Source organism: Crinia signifera, chromosome 1, assembly GCF_055691185.1.
Source record: "Crinia signifera chromosome 1, ASM5569118v1, whole genome shotgun sequence".
NCBI lineage: Eukaryota > Metazoa > Chordata > Amphibia > Anura > Myobatrachidae > Crinia > Crinia signifera.
In genome coordinates this window covers 466,303,652-466,327,284 of record NC_139217.1, presented here as the reverse complement: position 1 = coordinate 466,327,284, position 23,633 = coordinate 466,303,652, and positions in this window count along the sequence as shown.

The window sequence follows — 23,633 nt, the reverse complement described above, 5'->3', positions numbered from 1 at the left end:
ATGGTAAGTCACCACTACGGGTGCAATTGTTTCAGTTGAGGTTTACTCCCTACTTTGACTGATAGTACTGTAGGATGTACCGCCCCAATGGGGCACAGTATCATCATCCAAACAGGGTGGGGGTATAAAAATGACCTTTTGTGGTTTATATAGTTTTTATGCCTGGTGTTTGTGTAGGGTTACCAACTCATCCCTTTAATCCGGGACACATATTAATTACACAGGTTCTGTGGCTGGCTTTCACCTGGTTTTAAACTGCCACACCTCAAGACTCCATTTCACCTGGTTTTACACTGCCACAGAACCTGTGTAATTAATATGTGTCCCGGATTAACATTAGGCATGAGTTGGTCACCCTATGTTTGTGCACTCCTGGTGATTGGTTGTAGTTGGCTGATTCCTGGCCGTTGTTTCTTTGCCACCATACTATCACGATCCAGTTAACTACACACTTATTCTCACCTCTATAGTGTCTCTCCAGACTGTCACTGTGCGCCAGGCCTGGATATCATCAGTGCTGCTTGCATGCAGTCTCCCCAGAGGTCACCTGGTGCTGCTAACACTGCAGCTGTGCAGCATATCCCTGCAGTCTTTGTCTGATGCCCTTCCCAGGTCACTGTGGCTTTCCTCGTCACTGCCTTTGTTGTAGGCCTCAGCCATGCTGCAAACAAACACATTTTCCTTCCACAGCCAAACATGGATGCATCCATGTTTGCTAGTATCACATGGGCCTTTCCCAGCCAATCCACTGCTGCTTGCTTCTTGGATAATTGGCCAGCCAATCCGCACTACTCGGCAGGTATAATAATGCTGGGAAAACCACTCCTCATTGTCACTGCTTCAGCTGTCTTACCCTCTGTTGGATGTTCTCTGCAAGACTCCAACTCTTGTGACTGCAAACTTCCTTAAAGAGTCCTGCACTCATTTCCAACCTGCAGTGCTGCCTGACTTCTTCTGATGTCCCAGCATCACTCATAACTTCATTTATATTGATTCTTCCACCTCATCATTGATTCTTTATCTAAACATCGATTTTTCAGCTTCATCATCGATTGTTTAGCTCAACACTGATTGTTCGTCTCAACATCAATTCTTCAGCTACATCATCGATTGTTAGTCTCAACATCAATTCTTCAGCTCCATCATCGATTGTTAGTCTTAACATTGATTTTTTAGTCTTATCATCGGTTGTTCTTATTAACATCAATACTTCAATATTCTTAATCATTATCTTCAGTCGTTCTTCTCCACACCAATTTTTCATCTTCATCATCAATTGTTCATCATAATATGGAATCTTTATATTAACCATCAATTCTGTCATTTACTCAGCTCATTCCTGTCAGTACAATCTCTGCTTCATAGACTGTAAGCTTGCGAGCAGGGCCCTCCTACCTCCATGTCGGTTTGTTACTGCCCAGTTAGTTTTATCACTGTTTCCAATTGTAAAGCGTAACGGAATCTGCTGCTCTATATAAAAAACTTTAAATAAATAAATTGTGCATCTTCCAAGACTGCCACCATCGATGCCCTAATATCGGCAACATCATCTTCACCCCTGTGTTGAGTTACATGCATTGAGACTACACTGCATTGAATCTTCCTATGTGGATGTACTGTATGTTCTTCTGAAAGTCATAACCAGCTGCCACTAATTTCTCCTGTGCATGATTAAATACAGACTTCTTTTAATCTAACCTTGTCGTCCTGGTCATACCTCCGGGCTCTCTTTTTAAGTGGTTGTGTATGTCTAAGAACCCTATACGGGCTCCCATGTTTATTCAGACTCCTGCCCTTATGTCTGCCTCAACCGTCAGGTGTGACACAAACATTCTTAACATCCCAAATAATAATAATTGTAATAAACAAGTATCTGATTCTCTGCAAAAATCGATGTCTGAGTGTCTTTATAGAATAAGGTTAAGTGATCTGCACCCATGACACTCATCCAATGGAAGGTGTAGGCAGGGCTATTTTTGTGCAGGCTCCAGCAGGAACTGAGGCCCTTATTCTAGTTCACTCTTTCAGACAAAATATTTCTTAGATGGACAAAACCATGTGCACTGCAGGTGAGGCAGGTGTAAAACCACACCCAAATCTAATTATCTCTGCACAAGTAACACCTGCCTCACCTGCAGTGCACATGGTTTTGTCCATCTAAGAAATATTTTGTCTGAAAGAGTGAACTAGACAAAATGGCCTCAGTTCCTGCTGGAGCCTGCACAAAAATAGCCCTGGGTGTAGGTACGTTCCTGCATCTTTCCCCAGTGCAGATGCCTACCCCAGAATACATAAGCCCAAAAAATGCCTGCGCTCTTTGCCTGTTAGGATAATCTGGGGTGAACTCGGAGTCAACCCTCGCTCTGACTGGCAGGTCTGCAAGGTGTTGATTACAGCCAGAGGTGGTGAAGCCACAGCAGCACCTGAGCCTGAGCCTGACTATATTACTATACCCTGAGTCGGCTGCAGAGGTCTTAGACTTCGCCACTAATTGCCGCCTTTCCAGGTCAGACTAGCTCCACCCTGTACTCGGAAGCCATCTGGAGTTTCGTGGTGACACAAAGTCCCACCCGAGTCATGGTACTAGTAAGAGGATAAACTGACTAGACAACACAAAGATTAACTAGGCCCTGCACAGGAACATAAACATGTGCATATAACCTTACAGATAGGACTGGGCACAGGATTTGCGGCCTTTACCGCTATAATGCAAATCCATCCCAATAAACAGAACAAGAACTATAACCAAGGTCTACAATCTAACCGCCTATGTGACACTGTGGACACTAAACCAATGTCTCTGGCATCTGCCGCGAGACAAAAAAACAAGAAGCACAAACAAGACAAGTAGCATGCGGTTAGGCCTGAGCCCTAACAGCCGCCGTGACTCTGTGTCAGCAGTTCTGAATTTAGATGCAGTTGCTGACACACATGACCAAGAGAACAAGAGATCCCTGCATCTTGCTTGCCCAATACCTCCCGAGAACTTTCACTGAAATACACCTTCCCCGCATCCATAGGCAAATCTAGAATTATGGTAATGGGTGGTCCCAGATCTAGACAGAAAAGCAGGGGGTCCTTTGCGCGGCGTAGCCGCGCGCCAAAAAAGGGGGTGTGGCCTCATGGGATGGAGGCGTGGCATCACAAAAAGGGGTGTGGTATTACACTTTAGACCATACACAGTAATGCCCATTACACATTTTAGTAAACTCCGTAATACCCATTACACATAAAGCCACACGCCGTAATGCCAATTACACATAAGGCCACACACCATAATGAACATTACACATTGTGCCACACATCATGATGCCCATTACATACTATAAAACAAACCGTAATGCCCATTACATATTTGCCACATAAGTGCTGCTTACCTATGTGCTCCTTGCTAGGGGGTTCTTGCTTGATGGCACCATAGTACCCATTACACATGATGCCGCACACCATAGTACCCATTACACATGATGCCGCGCACCATAGTACCCATTACACATGATGCTGCACACATAATGTCCCTTACACATGATGCTGCACACATAATGCTCTTACACATGATGCTGCACACATAATGCCCCTTCCACATGATGCTGCACACCGTCATGCCCCTTACACATTAAGCCACACATTATGCGTAATGTCCCCACATACCGCCACTTGTAGCGTCCCTTAAGCAATGCCCCCAAAAGTGCCACTTACTGTAAATTTTTATATGAGCCTTCGCTGCTTCTGCAGGGAGAGATGGAGAGCGGTGCAGATGCTTCTATGGGGAGAGGAGCAGAGCGCAGCGCAGAGCATGCTCCCACTCCCCTCCTGGTGTCCCCTCTAGCCGAGTGGACATTTGAAATATTGTGCGCGCTGTTGTTGTGTGTGACGTCGGGGGAGCACGCCGGGCACCGGTACCACATGATTAAAGGGGGGGGGGGGCGGGCTGAGGAGAAAGCGGGGAGAAGAATTGGAGCGGAAGCTGCAGGGGTGACAGTCATTGACAGCTGGGCAGAGAGCAGGGGGCTGCCCGGCTGTATTCAGAGCACTGCAGGTCACGGCTGTTTGAAATAATACCCCTTTCACAACAGAAAATGCAGGGATTTACCCGGGTATATTGTCTCAGGATCATGTAGGGACATTCCCAGGCTGACCCTTTATACACCAGCATAGTCCCTGCATTTTCTGATGTGAGGGGGAGAGACAACCACTCCCCTCCCCCTACCCCCCTTTAACCAACCAGCTCTATCTTCGGAACCAAATGACACATTTACAGGAGACCAGTATCATATTGAAGAACTTTTGAGTTTTGGTCCCGTGAATCTGGGCTGTTTGGTTCCAGAGAAATCTGTCCTCAAAGAACATAATCATGTCATGAAATTACATTTAAGAAATGAAAAAGAAAAAGGTTTAAGCTCAATATCCCTGGAACCAATTAACCCATATGGACCCAGCCTGGTATCAGCTTGAAGGCCCAGCGATTTGGGTTCGACTGAGGTCAACCTCGAGCTTCAGTGATGCAGAAGGGGGAACTGGCAGCCGTTGAACTGGGTGGGGGTCGGAATTAGCGGGTCCCATGTTATCCTATAGGGAAAACGTTCCAGCTTTGCCTGGCAGTATCTCCGGTTCCCAGGGGGCTAGAGACACGGGGCTAGGCTCGTTGGAAAGCCCCATCCCTCAGCTACAAAATTGGCTAATGGGTGGTCCTGTGCACCCCCGGACCACCCCCTAGATTCGCCTATGCCCGCATCCAAGTGGGTTCTGCTTCGGTGTAGTAACCACTAGAGATGGGCAAAACCGGTCACTAAGATGTGCCGGGATCCATAGGATCACTCCGTGAAAAGATCCCAATCTTTTAGATGGATCATCGGCTCAATTTGAAAAAAGGGGTAATTTTTTAATAACAAAGCATAATTTGTTTTACAATCATCTATTGCAATTTTTTTTAAACCTTTTTTTTTAAACAGTGAGCTGAACAAATAAGAACATACATGACCGAGTAAAACACTGATCGATGGCTGCGGGAGTGCGCACCTCAAAGCACACATCGCACCGCCGGGATCTGAGCGTGTATGGGCTCCATTACACTTGCAGTCGCAGCACTGTACTCAGTCTCCTGAGTCAGTACATCTCAGCTGCCACAGGTGGCAGTGCTGAGATCAGGCAAATGCATTGTAATGGAAAACTAAACTGAAAGTAATAGAACGACGGGTCACCTTTTTGGGATTGGCGGCTCACTCACTCTTTTATGGAATCCGTCCAAAAGATCTGCTTCATTCGCGAATGAACCATCTCTAGTAACCACTGGCTGGACATGCAGGGAAATACAACATCAGCCGTTTTCAGAGACTTAGGGTGACATTCTATGGGATGAGATTTGTGTTTTTTGGCGTTAAATAGTAAAAAAAATGGCGCTATCGCATTTTTCCGTCAAATCGCCAATTTATTTGGATGCGCTAAGGGACTGAAATCGCATATTATGTGCGTTAAGGTATGCGGACCAAAAGTGCGAGATTAATTTGCATTTATATCGCATCCAGATGTTTTCGTACAGAAAAGTATACAAACCGCTTATTTAATGCTATGCGTTTTCGCAAATCGCACTTTTTAGGTGTCTAATAATCGCACTTATTTTAGACCAGGTTCTGTTTGGCGATTTGGCCCAGAACTCATTTTGGTCAAGTGCACACATGGTTAATTTCAGCACAGGTGCCCTCATTTTCACTCACAAACACCCCTACATAAACCCCAACATCAGTAAGGACACCTGTGAGGGTTTAAATCATGGAGATTTTGCAGACTATTTTCAAGTTGCTTATCTGTGATGTGTCCCATTTGGAGGAGCTGCGCAGGAGGGAGGAAGCTGCGCAACAGATCCTGGTAGCCCCCCGACTACTGCGTACCCCACGTATGTATCATGCTCGGCTGTACCTGGACTCCCTCTCGGATCAACAGGTTGTGGGGATGGTTAGGCTGAACCGCATTAACCTGTTGGACTTATATGAGCAGGTGAGAGATGATTTGGACCCTTTTGGGGGAGGCAACTATGCAGTGTCTGGCCAGCACAAATTAATGTGTGCCCTCTACTATTTGGCCACAGGCTCCACTCAGTCTGTGACCTCATGGTCCTTGGGGGTATCACAGGCCACTTTCGCAAAGCATTTTACTCAAGTGTTACTTGCTTTAAAGAAGTTGTGGCGCACATACATCAGATTCCCCAGTTCTGAGTTGGAGTGGCAGGACCACAAGTTGGCTTTCGATACACTCTCAGCATTCCCACACGTGAGCCCAACGGATGCAGCTGGTGGTGCTGACCTATCCCTTGCTGGTATCAAGCTTGTAAGTACATTTGATACATGTATGAATTACGTTTGCTGTAAAACATGGCTCACTGGTGTTGTGGAACTACACGTGCCAGCATGCCCTGACACACTATAACCATTACAGTCCAAACCATGAGTGTCAGAGCTTGCTGGAATATGTAGTTCCACAACCTTTGACGGGCCAGGAGTTACCCCACACTACTTTAGAGCAATCCCATTGTCATATACCATTACAATATGTCATAATTCACACAATAATTGTTTTAAAAATAATACACAGACACAATGGTATGCGGTTAGACATTTTTACTGCAGTCTACTATGTCAGAAGCAATCTGCATTTTTGCAAGTGAAACATAAAAACTGTCGGGGGATGTAACAAGATGTATTGCATATGACAAAACTATCAAACATATGAGCTATCTTCTCCCAGCATCAGGCAACCCTACACCACTTCTAGAACCTGCACCCAGCCCACCACGGGTCCTAATACTCCGACGGGGTGGGGAAGTGGGGGAGCCACTTATTGGGGTGCTAGATACACTGCTGAGGGTTGATGCTGCGCCACCTCCGACATTGGCTTCCAGCTGCTGTAGTTGGGCCTGCATACCTATTAAGGCATTGGTCTGCACTGTGCATGATTGGCTTAGTGCAGCTATACTTTGCGCAAGGCTGCCAATATGGCTATTCTGTTCCCTTACAGCAGAAGTTACATCTGCAAAACGGGTGTCAATGCTGTTAGCAATGCGCACATGAGTGCCTACACCCACCCGTACACTACGTGCAATTTTTCGTAATTGAAGAAACGTGTCACGCATGTACCCCTGGATGTTACCTATTTGCAGGCTTTGGGAGGCCATGAATTCTATTTGTTTGTCCTTGAAATTGACCAAGGAGTTAGCTACTTGGGAAGCCGAAGCTGCTGTATGGGGTGTGTTGGTGGGTGGGGGTGGGTTGGGAGACACCCCACTTGGGGGAAGATCACTCTGTGATGAGGTCTGTATTTCTTCCTCTGCCGCAAAGGTCTCCACCGGTTCAAGAATGATGTCCATTTCGTCTAACACCATCATTGAAGAATCGGTTTGGTCTGTCCCTAGTTTTATAGCACCTGTGGATACAGATGAAGAGGTAAGTACTGATGCATATATAGGCCAGACTCTCTTCTGTACTGTTTTAGAAAGGGCTTGAGATGCTGGACGCACATACCTAGGGGTGTTATGTACTTACACATGTACCCCGATAGAGCATGTAACATTGACATTAATAATAAGTCACATGCCTAGCTCAGATTACATTCATTTCCGTTGCAATGTAGCAGCAGGAGATGAATGTAGTGTGAGATATTGTTGATGTGACATGGGTGTGTGTACTGTATGTGTAATGGCGTGTTTTTTGTTCATTTACCTGCTTCCACAGATTCTGCAGCAACGGGCCTTCTTTTCTTGGATGCCGCAGCACTTCGGGATGGACAATCTGTGCAAGGAAAGATGGTCAGCCATTATGGACCTTGCAATGGATAAGCATTTTCAGCAAACATGCATTCAAATGACAATAATGGACAATACCCTTTGGATAAGGACTGCATTATTTATTCACCACCTTTTTTTTTTACCCCCACAAGATTTTTTTGTTAGATTATTATTAAACTATTGTACACATGACAACTATTGGATAATCTGTGGTATGTAGGCATGGCAGCTAAACCACCAGTACACCTCTGTGTTTTTGGCCACATACATGTTAGGCTGCTGGAAAGAATGTTACAGTGTTGATCAATATGAGCAGTTGTGGAACTACAAGGCCCAGCATTATGAGCAATTTGAAAGTAGAAGCAGGCAATTTCTTGTGCATGACCTTGCTGGGCTATGTAGTTCCACAGCAGCACTTTACTTAGCATAACAATTCAAGTGAAGAATACAGTTAGAAAGCATTGGCATGTTTATTTAAGATTGCATGTGGTCACACTTACCAGCTCTGGATGGCGTTTGCGGCCTATCGTTATCCGCCACGTGCATGCCAGGCAGGACCTCAGGGGGTATGATGCGCTTCAACTTCACCTCATACGATGTGTAGCACACAGTGGTGGGGCTTCCTCCGCCAGTCTTGGTGGCCTCCTCCAACTCCATGGCCATTTTACTTTTCAGCTGCCTTTTGATGTCATTGAATCTCTTCTTGACATTTCTGACCAGGCGCTTGTGCTGACTTACAGCATTCACCACCTGGGTGATGTCCTTCCACATAGCCCTTTTGCGCTGTGCAGTGGTCTTGTGGTGACTTTTCCCCAGTAACCGGTCAAACACTGGCATGATAGCCCGGACAAGTGCAGCATTTTCGTCATAGGAGAATCTGACCTTTCGGCCACTTTTTGTGCGGCCAGCTTCTACCTCCTCCTCCTCCTCCTCATTTTCTACTCCAACCATGTACCCCTCCTCCTCCATGCCAGTGTCTTCCTCCTCCTCACCACCATCTTCCTCCACCTCTGACATGTGGCCCTCCTGCAGCTGCTGTTGGGTATGGTCAAGGGCTTGGCTATAGGATGGGGATGCCAGCGGATCCTCCACCTCCTCCTGCTAGGGCTGGACGGCCAGGGCCTGGTCTGGGGCTGGCCTTGCTGTGGCCATGCTGCCTGCCACACTGCTGGCTCTCCCACTTGGCTGGCTGCTGCCACTGCTCCCTCTGCCACTGCTCCCTCTGCCACTGCTCCCTCTGCCACTGGTTCCTCTGCCACTCCTCACTCTGCCACTGCTCCCTCTGCCACTCCTCACTCTGCCACCAACACCTCTTCCTGTACTCACACTGCCACTGCTCCTCTCCATGCTCCTTACTTCCTATCAAAGAGTGAAATGGTGCCAATGCCCCTTTATATAGGGGGTGTGATGCATAATGGAGGGGACAGAGGTGGGCCAATAGGTTGGGGAGTTCTTAGTCATGCAGAGACAGTTTTGTAAATCGCACTCCGGTTGGTCCAAAACTCGCACATGACCGGCGGAAGAAATCGCACTATTTTGTGACTTAAATTCGCACCACTTCGCCGCAAATCGCACCACTTCGCACTTTTCAGCCTCCAAAGCGCATCACATTAAATATGCAAATTATTACCAAAAAATGCGATTTCAAAAAGGGCGAATAGCGGCGATGTGGTGCGCTAAAAAAACATGCGCATTTATCACAAACCATAGAATGTCACCCCACAAATCTGGCCCTACCTCTGCTGGTCATTCCAGGGATATACTATGTAAACCTGTAATGATACATTTCAAGCACAGTTGACCATCACATCCCGACGCATTAGCTACAATGACTGGGAAGATGTTTATTATAAAATAACAATGGTCAGGGCTTATGGGATATCCGTGATAATGACTCAGTCAGTGCAATGTGTCAGGAAACGATAAGGTAATGGTGCGTTCCTCAGCCTCACGTGCAGGACTCTAAGTGCTGTAGTGCTGTCATTTAATCTAACGGTAATGAGCAGCCGTCAAATTAAGCATCGGCTCATTAATTGGAATGAAAACACTGTGAGCATTTTTCATTTTTATCTCCTGTTAGGAGGAAGCGTTTGTGCTTTGTTTAGGGAAATCATTGGTCTATAATCGTTTATTTCAGCGTGTTCGAAAGTCTGATATTTAAGAGAGGATTACCTAGCATGGGATGCTGCCTGTAAGAGTAGCCCCTAATCTGTCTCTGTGGGGTGGTGTAGACCCTGTATATAGGGCTGCCATCAGAAATCGGGGAGCCCGGAACAGGCAGTTTAGACAGGGTCCCCCCGCCTGGGATAAATCGGCGCTGCCGGCTGATTGCAGTAGGATCACCGGGTGGAGCCCAGGTAGAGACGGCGCTCATGGCATTTCACATATGTAACTGGCCGCAAGCCAAATGAGCCTCTGCAAGTACTGATTGGCTCTGTGTGCAAAATGCAAACAAACCACGACCTTTTGACTGTTGACCTACCCATTGTCAACCTAATGCTTGTGTTGACCCTCTAAACTCTGTCGAACTTAGCCATGTCAACCTCTTTCTGGTGTCGACCTGTCGATTTTCAGTGGTCAAAACCAAAGTACAGTATGTCGACTTTAATTGAGTCGTCCTAGTGACACTGGCTTCATAGTGCAGTGCCAACCTAATCTGCAGATCCCCGCCTTGGCCCTTATTCTGGTTGGTGCGGATATGTCCGCGTGCGTTCGTTCCGCCGATGTTTTGTGTCTGCGCATGTGCAAAAGGGACATATGTCCCAATTCCGCATGAATTGTTTACACTATGAACAGGGGGTGGAGAGGGGCGTGAAGGGCTGTTTGGCCTCATTAACATATGCATACGCCCTGCGTTTCATGGGCGTTCCCATGAAAACGCTGGGCGTACGTATGGTAATGCGGCCGTGACGCACGTGTAGGGGGCAGACATATGACATTGCCGGTCGTCAGCTGCCCGCCCAGATCCCTGCTTTTGCACAAAGAAATGCTCATGTGGTCTGAGGTTGCGGGAGCTGCCTGACCACTCGGTCCTGCATTCAATGGTCTGCGACCATCGACTGATGGGGGAGGTTCCCAGAGATGGAGGAGGTGCAGTCAGCGGCTTACCGCATTTGGACGGAGTGAGCGTTCCGTACGGAAGGCGGGGTTTAGGACTCACGGTCCTGGCCGCATATTCGGCTCTGGCCGCACAGACCAGAATAAGGCCCCTTGTGATGAATTAAATGATAGTTGAGTACCGCTCTGAGATGTGCAATTGCAGATTTACCAGGATCTCAAAACAGGATCTTATTGGCTATCAGGCTGTCACATGTTTTGGAGCCAAAACATGTGACATCTGATAGCCAATAAGATTCTGTTTTGAGATCCGGTTAAATTCAGACCTGCCCATCTCTTTACACTACCATCAATGTGATTCCTTTTTATTCCCTGATGTTTATTGTGTACAATATTTCTATGGATAAAGATTATTACAGTTTACTATCATACTGTACTGTCCCGTTTTCTTTTCTGTTTGTAAAAAGTCGATTTCTTCTTAGAGCCAACTGCAGCTCCAGTGATTAGAACATATTAATTCCTTCTAGATTTATTTTGGCAAGCCATTGCATGGAAGCACTTGTTTTTTGCTTGGATCTACAGTGGATTATGGGGGTCATTCAGAGGGACGCGGTAAACTGCGAAACTCGCAGCTTACCGGCTCCTTATGACACCGCCCTGAAATCAGAGCGGCTGGCTGACACCATGTGCCATCAGCCACCCACCCTCGGCACACCTTGTCCCGCCCGCATTCCCATGGGAATGCCCAGCGTTTTCATGGGGACGGCCATGAAACGCTGGGCATTCCCATGAGTGGCACTCGTCCCAGCGTCTGCATGCCCCCCGGGCCACAACCCTCCATGCGAACAGCTCAGCAACTATGAATGTCGATGTAGCCATTCGCACAGGGACCCTGCAGATGCACATAAACCATTGTGCGCAGTACAAAAGCATCGGTCCCCCGTGCAAATGCACGGGGGACCGTATCAATTAGAATGAGGACCCAAAGTATAAATGGGATAATTCAGCATGGATCTGCAAAGTTGCAGATGACTATGGGGGGTATGCAATGTGCCGCCGCTATTTCCGACGTGGGAAATAGCGGCAGCTCCCTATTCAATGCTGTCATGAACGACAGCATTGATGCGGGATCACGGCAGAACGGGCCCGACTTCAGAAGCTATCGGGCCCGTTCTGCCGATAACGGCCGAGGATTGTCACTATCCGGGCCGCAGAATGACAATCCACGGCCGTTTTCGCGGGCACGCCCCTTTGCGCCTATCGGCAGGCGGGACATTGAATCCCATCTGTCGCAATGCGGTCGATCTGACAGCAAACAGGCCTTGATCACGGCTGTCGGCGGGGATCGACAGCCGTGATCCCAGATTGCATAATCCCCTGAGTGGTAAGCCGCCACCAGTGTTCCCTCTAAGCTGTGTGCGCGTGCGCGTGCACACAACTCGACGAGCGTGCGCACAGACATTACAACAGAGCGCACAAAGCAGCAGTGGTCCCCTTTTTGCAGTTGTGGACTCAATTAATGTGTTTCACCCATTAACTACATTGTGTGCTGGGTTTTGAATGTTTAAATGTTTAATATCATTTTGAAGTAAAGTTAACACAAATGCTGAACGTCATTTTCCAGTTATATATAAGTGACGCACCAAAATTTTTATTTCCTTCCAAAGTTGCTCAGCTAAAAGCTTTTGCCGCACACAGCCTTCGTAAAATTCGAGGGAACATTGGGCGAGACCTGACAGAAAGAAAAAATGCCTGATGTAAATTTGCGACTGAATTGCGAATGGACCACTAACCGGCATTGACGCAATTCCCGAACCATCTAAAGGTTTTGCATTCTGTGCAAATGTGAGTAGCTCCGACCCTTTCACTAAGTAGTGACTGTGACTGGCTCAACGAGGCCGATGCTGACGTCACAGATCTTCCCGTAAAACACATTGGCACGCCCTCTTGCGTTTACGATCCTTACTCATTTTCTTTTGCTAATCGCCTTAGTTCATGTGCGATAATTACGGAACGCATGTGCAGTCATTCCATAATCGCCTGATTTGTGAATTTGCTGATAAGTGATAGGTGCTGTATGTTATTCTAAAAACCAAAATCTCACAACAACCTTGAATATTCCACCTCATAGAACGAGCACAATAAGTAACCGCGTATAACTGACCATAAACACATCAATCACAGAACGTCTGCACATTAGGGGGATCAGTGGAGCCATGATGCGGAACCACTACACAATGGTGTACGTCTGCTTCCTCTAAACAATACCTAAGTATTCAATGGGAGGCATAGTAACACAGTGGCTAGCATTGCTGTGTATCTGGTCCAGGGCCCTATATGTGTGGAGTTTATATGTGCCCCACCCCTCCTCCTTTATTGTGAGATTTTGCCAAAAGCATCTGGTATCCTCCAGCACCCAGTAAATTTAATAACTGATGAGTTTCCAAATGCCGTCCACAATCTCCCGATCTGCAGAACATTGGAGCCAGTGCAGGGGTCCAAGGGAGTGGTAGAAGAACCTAGTTATATGCCTGGACATTACTGCATGCATTGGACTTTATATACACTGTATGAAATGTAGTAGTGTATGGTATTTAACACTATAGATGGTTTGTAGTATCAAACAAATATAACTAATGCTGTGTATGTATATAAATATATCTATCTATCTATCTATCTATCTATCTATCTATCTATCTATCTATCTATATATATATATATATATATATATATATATATATATATGCAAAGGATATCCTTATAGCGCTGATCTTCTGTAGACCAAAAATACCATCCAAGAGATTCTATATATATATATTCTAAAAAATAAAGGAATGTGGGTGCTCCAATAGTGTATTACCACGGTAAAAAAGTTTTTTATTTTATAAAAACAAAGAACAAACAGATGGGGTCACGTACCGCAAGCTACGGCTACCACTTGCCGCTAGTTGTACAGCATGGAAATAGTACAAGGTACCCGGACAAACGTTGGAGCGGTTACACTCTTTTCTGTTCCAGCTTCACAGACACACAGTTACGTTGACGCTAGGCCACGCCCCTATGCATTTTGTCACACAGGACTACGTCAGAGGGCTGTGTGAGGACGAAGTCCTGTGTGACGAAACGCGTAGGTGGTGCCTTAGAAGCTCAGCACCTGCCATTGCATGAAGTACAACAAGGACGCCTCTCAGAGTCATACTTCATTTTGTAATGGGCGTCCCCCAGATTCTTAAACCAATAGGCAGCTGCCTAGAGCCGGCCCTTGACGTACAAATGTTCTGCATGAAATTGATCAGTGCAAGTAAAAAATAATAATTTTTATTGTTTCCCGTTCTTGTTCTTTTGTGAATAAGATGAACACCGGGAACTGCGCGCAGCCCTGGCACACAAGAGGCGCTGTTTGTGGGAGGTTGGATGATTCTACATTTACACAGCGCACCTAGGGGCACCTCAAGTCAGCTGCCATGTCTAGAAAGACCAGAAAACACCTTACAGTGACCTGAGCGAATGATCTCAGCTACTGTATGAGGATCACAGCTAAGGTGACTTGCAGTGCACAATGAGTAAATTAAGTCCTATGAATCCCACACGTATATAGGAGTTCTGTGAAATATACTGTGTTACCACCAGGTGGCAGTGTGTACATTTGACAAGAATGAATCCAACACTGTATGTCATGGAGAGTAAGGGGGTGATTCGGGTTGACTCAGTAAGCTGCAAAGACCGCAGCTTACTGGGTCTTTGTAACACCGCCCTGGGTTACCGACTCCTTGGCACGCCGTTACCCCTCACAACCATGCGAGAGCATGTGCCTGCAGCTGGAAATCATTCGATGGTCAGCCACCATCAAACTATTTCTCCTGCCATCGCAAATAAAAGTCACTGGAGACTTACTTATATTTGAGGGCAACAGGACAAAGACAGGGAGGCACACCTCATTCTACCCGCAATCCCATGGGAATGTCCGTGAAACGCTGGACGTTCCCTTGGGCACTACTCAAGACCGTCGCCCCGTCCCCGCATCGCTCCCCGTGAATGACCCGGCGACATTGCAAATCGCCGTGACCAGTCTTAGTCAGAGTTCCCACCTGCGCAGAAATGTGCAAACCCCGACCATCAGGGCAGGGTCCGATTTCGGTTCACTGCAAATGAGAATCGACCCTTAAATCTGTCTGCACTTTATCATCAATCTCGTCATCCAGAAATCCAGCTCCGTCACATGGACGTACTCGGTGGCTGAGGTGGAAAAGGGCAGATCTGGGACGGGGCTGACATCACACACCCTCCCCCAAAATTAAGGTGACCAACTTTTTTTGCAATGAAAAGGAGGACCGAAATGAATTGGAAAAAAATACAGAACTAGCGACTCGTAGGCCCTGGTGAAAGCATATGCAGCAACCCATACCTCCCAACTTCTAATCCAAGGCATCAATGCAAGATCCCAAAATTTGGGGGCAGGGCCTGCCAGCAAGGGGGCATGGTCTACAAACCCAGTCAGTGAAAAATAAAAGTCAACCCCATTTTGTACATCTCCATTTAAATTTTTTTTACACAAATCAGCACTGACATCCCCCCCATCCTGCACCCACCTTCCCCATCTTCAGTACGTTCACCGTGCCCTGAGCTGCTCTTACCTCCTCCTCCGAGACAGGGCCTGGGCAGGGCCTGCTGCGCAGCTACAGTAGCTGGAGTCTGCAGGGTGCGGGCGGGTGTGCGCTGCAGCTCCCACATGGCTATTACATTACGGCCGCATACAGTGCTTCTGCGCATGTTTGAGCCAGAGAAAGGAACAGCACTGTGCGATCAGAGAGGTCCATCACCGCAGCAATGTTATTAAGGGCAATAATGGAGGACATAAAGAAGGACACATGTCAAGGGAGGACGGAACTAGCAAAAGAAGGACTGTCCTCCCTAAAGGACGGCCACCATGCAAATTCGCAGCTGTGCGATGAGCCCTGAATTACACCTGATATACAAGCAGCCAACAGTATGAGCTGCGTTAATTTCCACCCCAGCCCTGTTTTTATTTTATTTAATATTTTACAGTATGTTCTTTTCCAACAACACTGCCAGTTATATCCTCCTGTGCGTCCTAAATGAATCATGACAGTAATGTGACATCTGGACTATATTTAAGCCACCAGTGGTGTAAGTTCGTCCCAGGCGCCCAGAGGCAAGATTTATGTTGGTGCCCCCCCGGGGGCAGTTTGGGTAGTCTCCTGCTCGATTGCTGGCTTGGAACATCTGGATGCAACGGAGCCAGTGCCCCCTTTTAGAATGGCGTCCGGCAGCAGATGACTCCATTGCCTCTGGGAGTTCCACCACTGTATGACACATCCTTCATTGGTGTTTGAAACTGTAAATTACATAATGAACACACTTGCAAAATACCTCCCATTACACTTCCAGACATTATCGGACAAGACCACATTATATTTGCTGACTGCTTTTCATTTTCCCTTCCAGAGCATGGCATACCCCCAAACCATACCAATTTTGGCAGGACGGACCCATTTTTTGGGGTCCGTGTCCTGCTGTGGCTGTCAGAGCAGCACTCGCTCAGTGCTGCACTGCTGTGCAGCAGGAATAGAATCCTGGGGGCAGACCAGATGCTTAGAGAGTATTGGGCAAGTCTCAAGAGTGATCAAAATGGGATCCAAGGCACCCCCGCTTTCTTCCTTGCATTGGTGCAGGGACTCCTCCATCAGATTTGGAGTGTAGTGCCTCTCAGCAACTCCTTGGCCCCTCAGCATGATTTTTTTTGTTACCTGGCAGGACTGATTTTAGAAATTGTGAAGACCGGGATAGACCAAATGAGCAGCCCTCCACCATAATAAAAAATAAAGCAACCCTACATTTAGGTGACTGGCAGAGGATGATTGGCAGAGGCACTGTGTCCGGTATCGGTACAATGTACCAAATTACTACCATCACTAGGTCCAAGGGCGCGGGCCCCCTCTCCATCCAGGTCCAAAAATGTAGTCCTGTCAGCAGCCCCTGATGGCTGCCCTGGCACCAGGCCTCTGACCTACAGATACATTGACAGGCAGATGTGCTGTTCTCTCCAAGGTTTTCTATCTTTGACATCAGTATTAACATTTCACCACATCTTTACTGTATGAGAATGTTCCTTTCTCTTTGTGAAACGCATGCAACTCTACAATGTAAAATTACAACAAATCAACTATGCCATCTGGTTTTGTGTTGAGTCTGCCCAGGCCTACAGTATTTTAGATGCCCCCCTGCACCTTAGCATTCTAGGTGATATCTACAATAGGTTATAGTAGCACCAGACCTGAGAGGTGATCATTTAACTGTTTAATGGAGTATTAAGGTGTGGCGGCTCCAGAGTTGAGGCTGCAGCAGTTCAAATACTGTGAGTGAGTCAGTTTGGAATGGCAGTTGGTGGCAGTGGGTGTGGCTCCCTTATTTGAATTTTGAACTGCACTGCACCCCCCCCCCCCCTTTCCCGGATCTGCCACTGGTTGTAAGTAGTTGATATGATCTTGAGCTCTTCAAAGTGTTACTTTAAGTTGTAATATTTATCAGGTCCTCCCTCTATAACAATATTAGGTACTTATATGTTAGTTGGGTGCCCACTATAGTTAGTACGCTTATACCCCCACTATCCATGTCGGCATGGAGTTGATTTTATATAGTGTGGCTCGCTATGCTCGAGCGTAGCGAGCCCCGCGCGGGGACGCGGAAAACTAAGCAAATAGCTTAGTGGGCACCTAACTAACATATACAGTAAGTACCCAATATTAAAATACAACAAAAATGTCAGAATCCACCTTCAGTGTAGTTGTGAATAAGTCCTGCTATTGGTTCAATCTCTATCGTCTGACATTTAACAACTTGCCTGTCTCATCCTAGTGATCTCTTCCTTCCCTCTGCTGTGAACTTGGTACTTCAATATCATCATCCCTCTTACGGTCTCGTCATTATTGCCTGTGTAATTCCAGCCTACAATACAATGCCCCATATCCTGTCAATGATTAACCGCCTCTCCTCGTGCGACTGTGTGCCTGAGAAATATTCAGATTTCCATTTGCAGAAAGGTTACCAAGTGTGTTCATTGACTTTCACTGCAATATGGCATAATGTATTCTAATTAACACTCATGGAATATTCTGAGAGGAGTAAAGTGCAATTCATTTTCCGAGGAGGCTCTTGTTTTGCACTAAAGTGCCCTTTTCGTTGATTTACTAAAATACTTTAAAGAAGGCAAAGGGAAAAAAAAAATGAGCAGCTATTATATATCAAAGGAGTTAAGCCGCTGTATAGCAATGATGGCGTGTGAATCACAGAGTAAGAGTAGCAGTCTATAAGCCTTCTTATCTCTGGTTGCCATGCCAATGACGTCTAACCACCGAGTGACGTAACCTGGATTTCTGTGTTTTATAAACAGGACTTGAGTTCCCTTGGTGAGATTTTTTCCTACAAACATCACTTTCCAATGACTCTGAGCAGGCAATGGTATCTAACACGGCACAGGTCACTCTAAAATCTGTCTTGGAAGCCATGCTGGCCTGGAAGAAGTTTGACATGAACAACCCATTGAAGGGCGTACCCAACACGAAAAGAGATATCTTTCACATCATTGTAACACCGGACCGCATCCCAAAGTTCATCATCCCATCTTTGGGCGTAGATCACGTCTTTCCTCAGGTTGAACCGGTGGAACGTGTTCCAGATGCTGAAGGAGAATTATGTATCGCTCAACAAGAAGCGGTGTCTCCTAGATCAAAAAGAAGCCATTCAGAATCCAACATCAGGAAAGGGCACTTTTCGAGGGCAAGGAGTCTTTGCAGGACAGTTTCCGATTACTCTCCCAGACAGTTGGACAGAGTCGCCGATCACTCGGACCCCCCTACAAGAGCTGCTCTCTCTCTGCCCCATCTCCCCAAAATCACCACTCCATATGGGTTCTTAGCTTTGGGAGAGAGTCCAAATATAAGAAGAAAGGAGTCGCTGTTTTTTGATCCTGATGCTTCTGAAATTCCTACAGTGCTACACATGAGGACCAGCAGTACTGCTAAGCCAAGGAATCCATCAAGTCCTTTAAGACAGCTGAAAAGCCATCAAGAGTTTCCTAATACACCCAAGGACCATGCAGTGCCCCTTCCATGGGAGGTCCTGTGCTGCCCTCCTCCCTGCCTATCGTCCACATCAACCAGCGCTTCTAGCAAGTGTTCTTCAAAATGTAAAAAGAAAAGGTTTGACTTTTTGAGGAGGAAGAACTTCCCTGGAATGAGGTTTCTGAAATGCAATGGAAAATAGAGACACGTTACTTGTGATGCTCGGACAGAAGTAACCCGGTTACCTGGATAACTGCAGTGTTTGTATTTATATTTTTATCACTATTATTTATTATTTTTTTTATAAACTTGAATACTTGCCTGATATTTTGCGACGAATACATTGACCTTGCAATTATTCGCCGGTGAAATGACCAGACCGTAATGAATGTCTGCAAATTAGTGCTCATGCCCCATATAACTGAGGAAACGAATCTTCAGGGTAATAAATACACAGTGTTACTGACTCTTGCTGCCAGCAAAACTTATCTACAGTACAGTATGTGTCATTGTAATTATTGTGATTAAACTCAGTGCTCTTTTTATGTTTTGTCTTTTTAATAAAAAAGAGATCAAAATGTATATTGTTATTGTTAATTTTTATGTCACTGTGTGTTTGCTTAGCTTACGTTATTAAGGGTAGATTACTAAAGCTTCTAAAAAATGGAAAGTGATGTCAGATTCTGTCATTTCCTATCATTTTCTTCTAGGATGCAATAGAGAAACGATAGCTGGTTACTAAGGGCAACATCCCATCTTCAGTAAAACTCCCATCTTAGTAAATTTCCCCCTTAGAGTTTATGTGCACATATAAAAAAAAAAGAGTGTTTAATAACTACAGATGGAGCCACGCTTGATAAAGTGGCCCCTGGAGCGAGATTCAGTGCGCCACGGTGTGAAAGAAGTGTCCGTGCATGTCGAATGCTTGTGCGCCCCATTGGCGGCAATTGATGCGGGAGTGTGTGAGGTGCTTGCGCGTCCCTGTACTCGATGTTCAGTATACAGATGGTACTACGACAGAGCGGCAATCGCAAAAAATCCCCTCGTGGGCTCTGTGGCGCACTGCGCTCACCACAGGTTCTATTCTGCCTCTATGGGGGTCTTGGATCCCACGAGAGAGAATAGCCCATGTCGGTTGGGATGCTGACTGTCAGGCAGTTGAGATTTAGACTTCAGGATTTCCACATTGGTATACTAACCAGTGGGATCCCAAGGAATCCAATTTTTAAATGCAATTAATCACATTGTTGGTGCCGCTTACCTACATGCTCGTTGTCAGGGGTTCCAGTACATTGCCAGGGGTTCCAGCTCATTGCCAGGGGGATTACATGTTTGTTGCCATAGGAGGTTCCATGCTTGTTGCCAAGGGGATTACATTCCTGTTGGCAAAGGGATTACATGCTTGTTGCCAGGGGTTCAATGCTCATTGCCATAGTGAGTTAAATGCTCATTGCCCGGGGGGGGGGGGGGTTAAATACTCATTGCCCAGGGGGAGGTAAATTCTTGTTACCCAGGGGAGAGGTAAATGTTAGTTGCCCAGGCAGAGTTAAATGTTTTCATTGTGGGGAGGAGCAGCGGAGGCACAGAGTCTTTGACAGCATTAGAGACCCTGCACCCCTCCAAAAATGGCCGCCACAAAGTAGACAGCTGCTAGAGGTCCTCCTGCACCTGTAGCATCTGTGAGGTGCAGGAGTACCTCTAGCATGTCTTCTCTGTGGCAGTGGCCATTTTAGGTGGAGTGCAAGGTCTCTGTAATGCTGTCAGAGACACTGCGCCTCTGCGGCGCCCCTCCCCCCTCCCAGTTCATTAACGCGCTTCAATATAAATTTAATATCAGCATTATAATGTTTACATGATAATAGCGCGTTACTCTGCCAAGCACAAGCAATATATAATTATATATATTAATACTGTATATAAATATATATAATTAAATATATACACACACACACACACATACAAATACACTGTATTTATGATGGTCGCCGACCGTCAAATGATGTCAAAGGTGCACGCCTATCTAAGTGACTGTCACGTCACTTACTGTAGATATGTGTGCACCCTCGGAACGAAGTGGGTGTGCAGCTGACATAGGGCGATTTTCATGGGAACGCCCAGCGTTGGGCTTTTCTATCGGAAATCGTCCGCCCTGCCATCGCACGCCCCCCTCCCGCAATCTTGGGTGTGTGCGCCTGGTGAACACCCTGTTCGCCGTGGCTGCGCACACCCTGCGTCTGCACATGCGCAAATGCAAAACATCGCTCCCCCTTGCGACTGCACAGGGGAGCGAAGGAACCTGAATAAGGTCCAAGGAATGAGGACAGGACTGAGCCATGCAGGAATCACAGCAGCAGCGTCAGGTACCTGGAGTGAGGACAGGACTGAGCCCTGCAGGAATTACAGCAGCAGCGTCAGGTACTTAGAGTGAGGACAGGACTGAGCCATGCAGGAATCACAGCAGCAGCGTCATGAACTTGGAGTGAGGACAGGACTGAGCCCTGCAGGAATTACAGCAGCAGCGTCAGGTACTTAGAGTGAGGACAGGACTGAGCCATGCAGGAATCACAGCAGCAGCGTCAGGTACCTGGAGTGAGGACAGGACTGATCCCTGCAGGAATCACAGCAGCAGCGTCATGTACTTGGAGTGAGGACAGGACTTATCCCTGCAGGAATCACAGCAGCAGCGTCATGTACTTGGAGTGAGGACAGGACTGAGCCCTGCAGGAATTACAGCAGCAGCGTCAGGTACTTGGAGTAAGGACAGGACTGAGCCCTGCAGGAATTACAGCAGCAGCAGCGTCAGGTACTTAGAGTGAGGACAGGACTGAGCCATGCAGGAATCACAGCAGCAGCGTCATGAACTTGGAGTGAGGACAGGACTGAGCCCTGCAGGAATTACAGCAGCAGCGCCAGGTACTTAGAGTGAGGACAGGACTGAGCCATGCAGGAATCACAGCAGCAGCGTCAGGTACCTGGAGTGAGGACAGGACTGATCCCTGCAGGAATCACAGCAGCAGCGTCATGTACTTGGAGTGAGGACAGGACTTATCCCTGCAGGAATCACAGCAGCAGCGTCATGTACTTGGAGTGAGGACAGGACTGAGCCCTGCAGGAATTACAGCAGCAGCGTCAGGTACTTGGAGTAAGGACAGGACTGAGCCATGCAGGAATCACAGCAGCAGTGTCAGGTACTTGGAGTGAGTACAGGACTGAGCCCTGCTGGAATCACAGCAGCAGCGTCAGGTACTTGGAGTGAGGACAGGACTGAGCCCTGCAGGAATCACAGCAGCAGTGTCAGGTACTTGGAGTGAGGACAGGACTAAGCCCTGCAGGAATCACAGCAGCAGCGTCAGGTACTTGGAGTGAGGACAGGACTGATGCCTGCAGGAATCACAGCAGTAGCAGCGTCAGGTACTTGGAGTGAGGACAGGACTGATCCCTGCAGGAATCACAGCAGCAGCGTCAGGTACTTGGAGTGAGGACAGGACTGATCCCTGCAGGAATCACAGCAGCATCGTCAGGTACTTGTAGTGAGAAAAGGACAGAGCCCTGCAGGAATCACAGAAGCAGCTGTGTGTTCTTTTGGCAGGTTATCTGTTTTCTTCACAACCTGCTATTCGCTGGTGTTTGAAAAGGGGCGTGGCTAATTCCGGGAACGAGGCTTAATCGCGGGCTGCAGCAATGGGTTTAAAATCATTAAATTGTTTTTGTCTGTCAGGGGTGGGGGGGTTTCTGGGTACTCAGAACCCTCCCTGCGTGCGCCACTGATTAAGTATCATTTTTAAAGGTAATCACTACACTGGGATCCCGTGTTATTTCTACAAAAGATGCCACCCCGTCACCTACTGTACTATCCTTTTGGTTGCTATGGGCAACAGCACATATTTTCATATTTTTTTTTTAGAAGCATTAGTACATTTACCATAATGATTCACAGGAAAGCCACACTTCCTAACTGTGCAGGGAAAATCTTGATTATTTGTAACTCACCTGTGAGTCTCCTAGTGTCCCGTGGTGGGGTGGTGGGGGCAGTTGGAAAACCCCTTCATGCTGGAAGAGAGATATGTCCAGCTACTCAAAGAGCATTGGCCATGATCCAAAACTGGCATAAATGGGGTGTGGCCCCCGACTGCAAGACCTTGCCCCCTATTCCTCAGTTTTAAGAGTTGGGAGGTATGGGAAAGCTGCAATGTATTGTTTAATGAAAGCATTTCTAAAAGTACCATCATGATCTGTCAGCCATGGACATGCTGAAACTTGTAGTTCTTGAAACCCCATTCTATTCAAGCATAAATGTATCAAAACAGAACACAACGTTCTGCAAGACAGCGTATCTGAGGACTCAGGTGACTTACATTGTCTGGATTTGAATAATAGTCTTTACGCCATACATTGAAGTTGAATGTTGAACATTTATTAATACAATACTGTAAGCCTATCCTAGAAAAACAAATCACTTTCGTAGAATGAAAGCTCTTCTGGCCTACAAATGCATTAATCTATTAGCGAATGCTGCAACTTCCCAGCTGACAATGACACAGGTATTTATTTATGTACACACATATGTTATTTGTCCTAACAACCAATAATGTTCCCAGCAGATCGCGGTAATGGAGCTTGGCGTACAGCGCTACAATTTGTGACTCATGATTTCTTTTCATCACAGTCCAGATCATTAAGAACTATTATTCGGCAGCTCAATGATCCTTCTCTATATT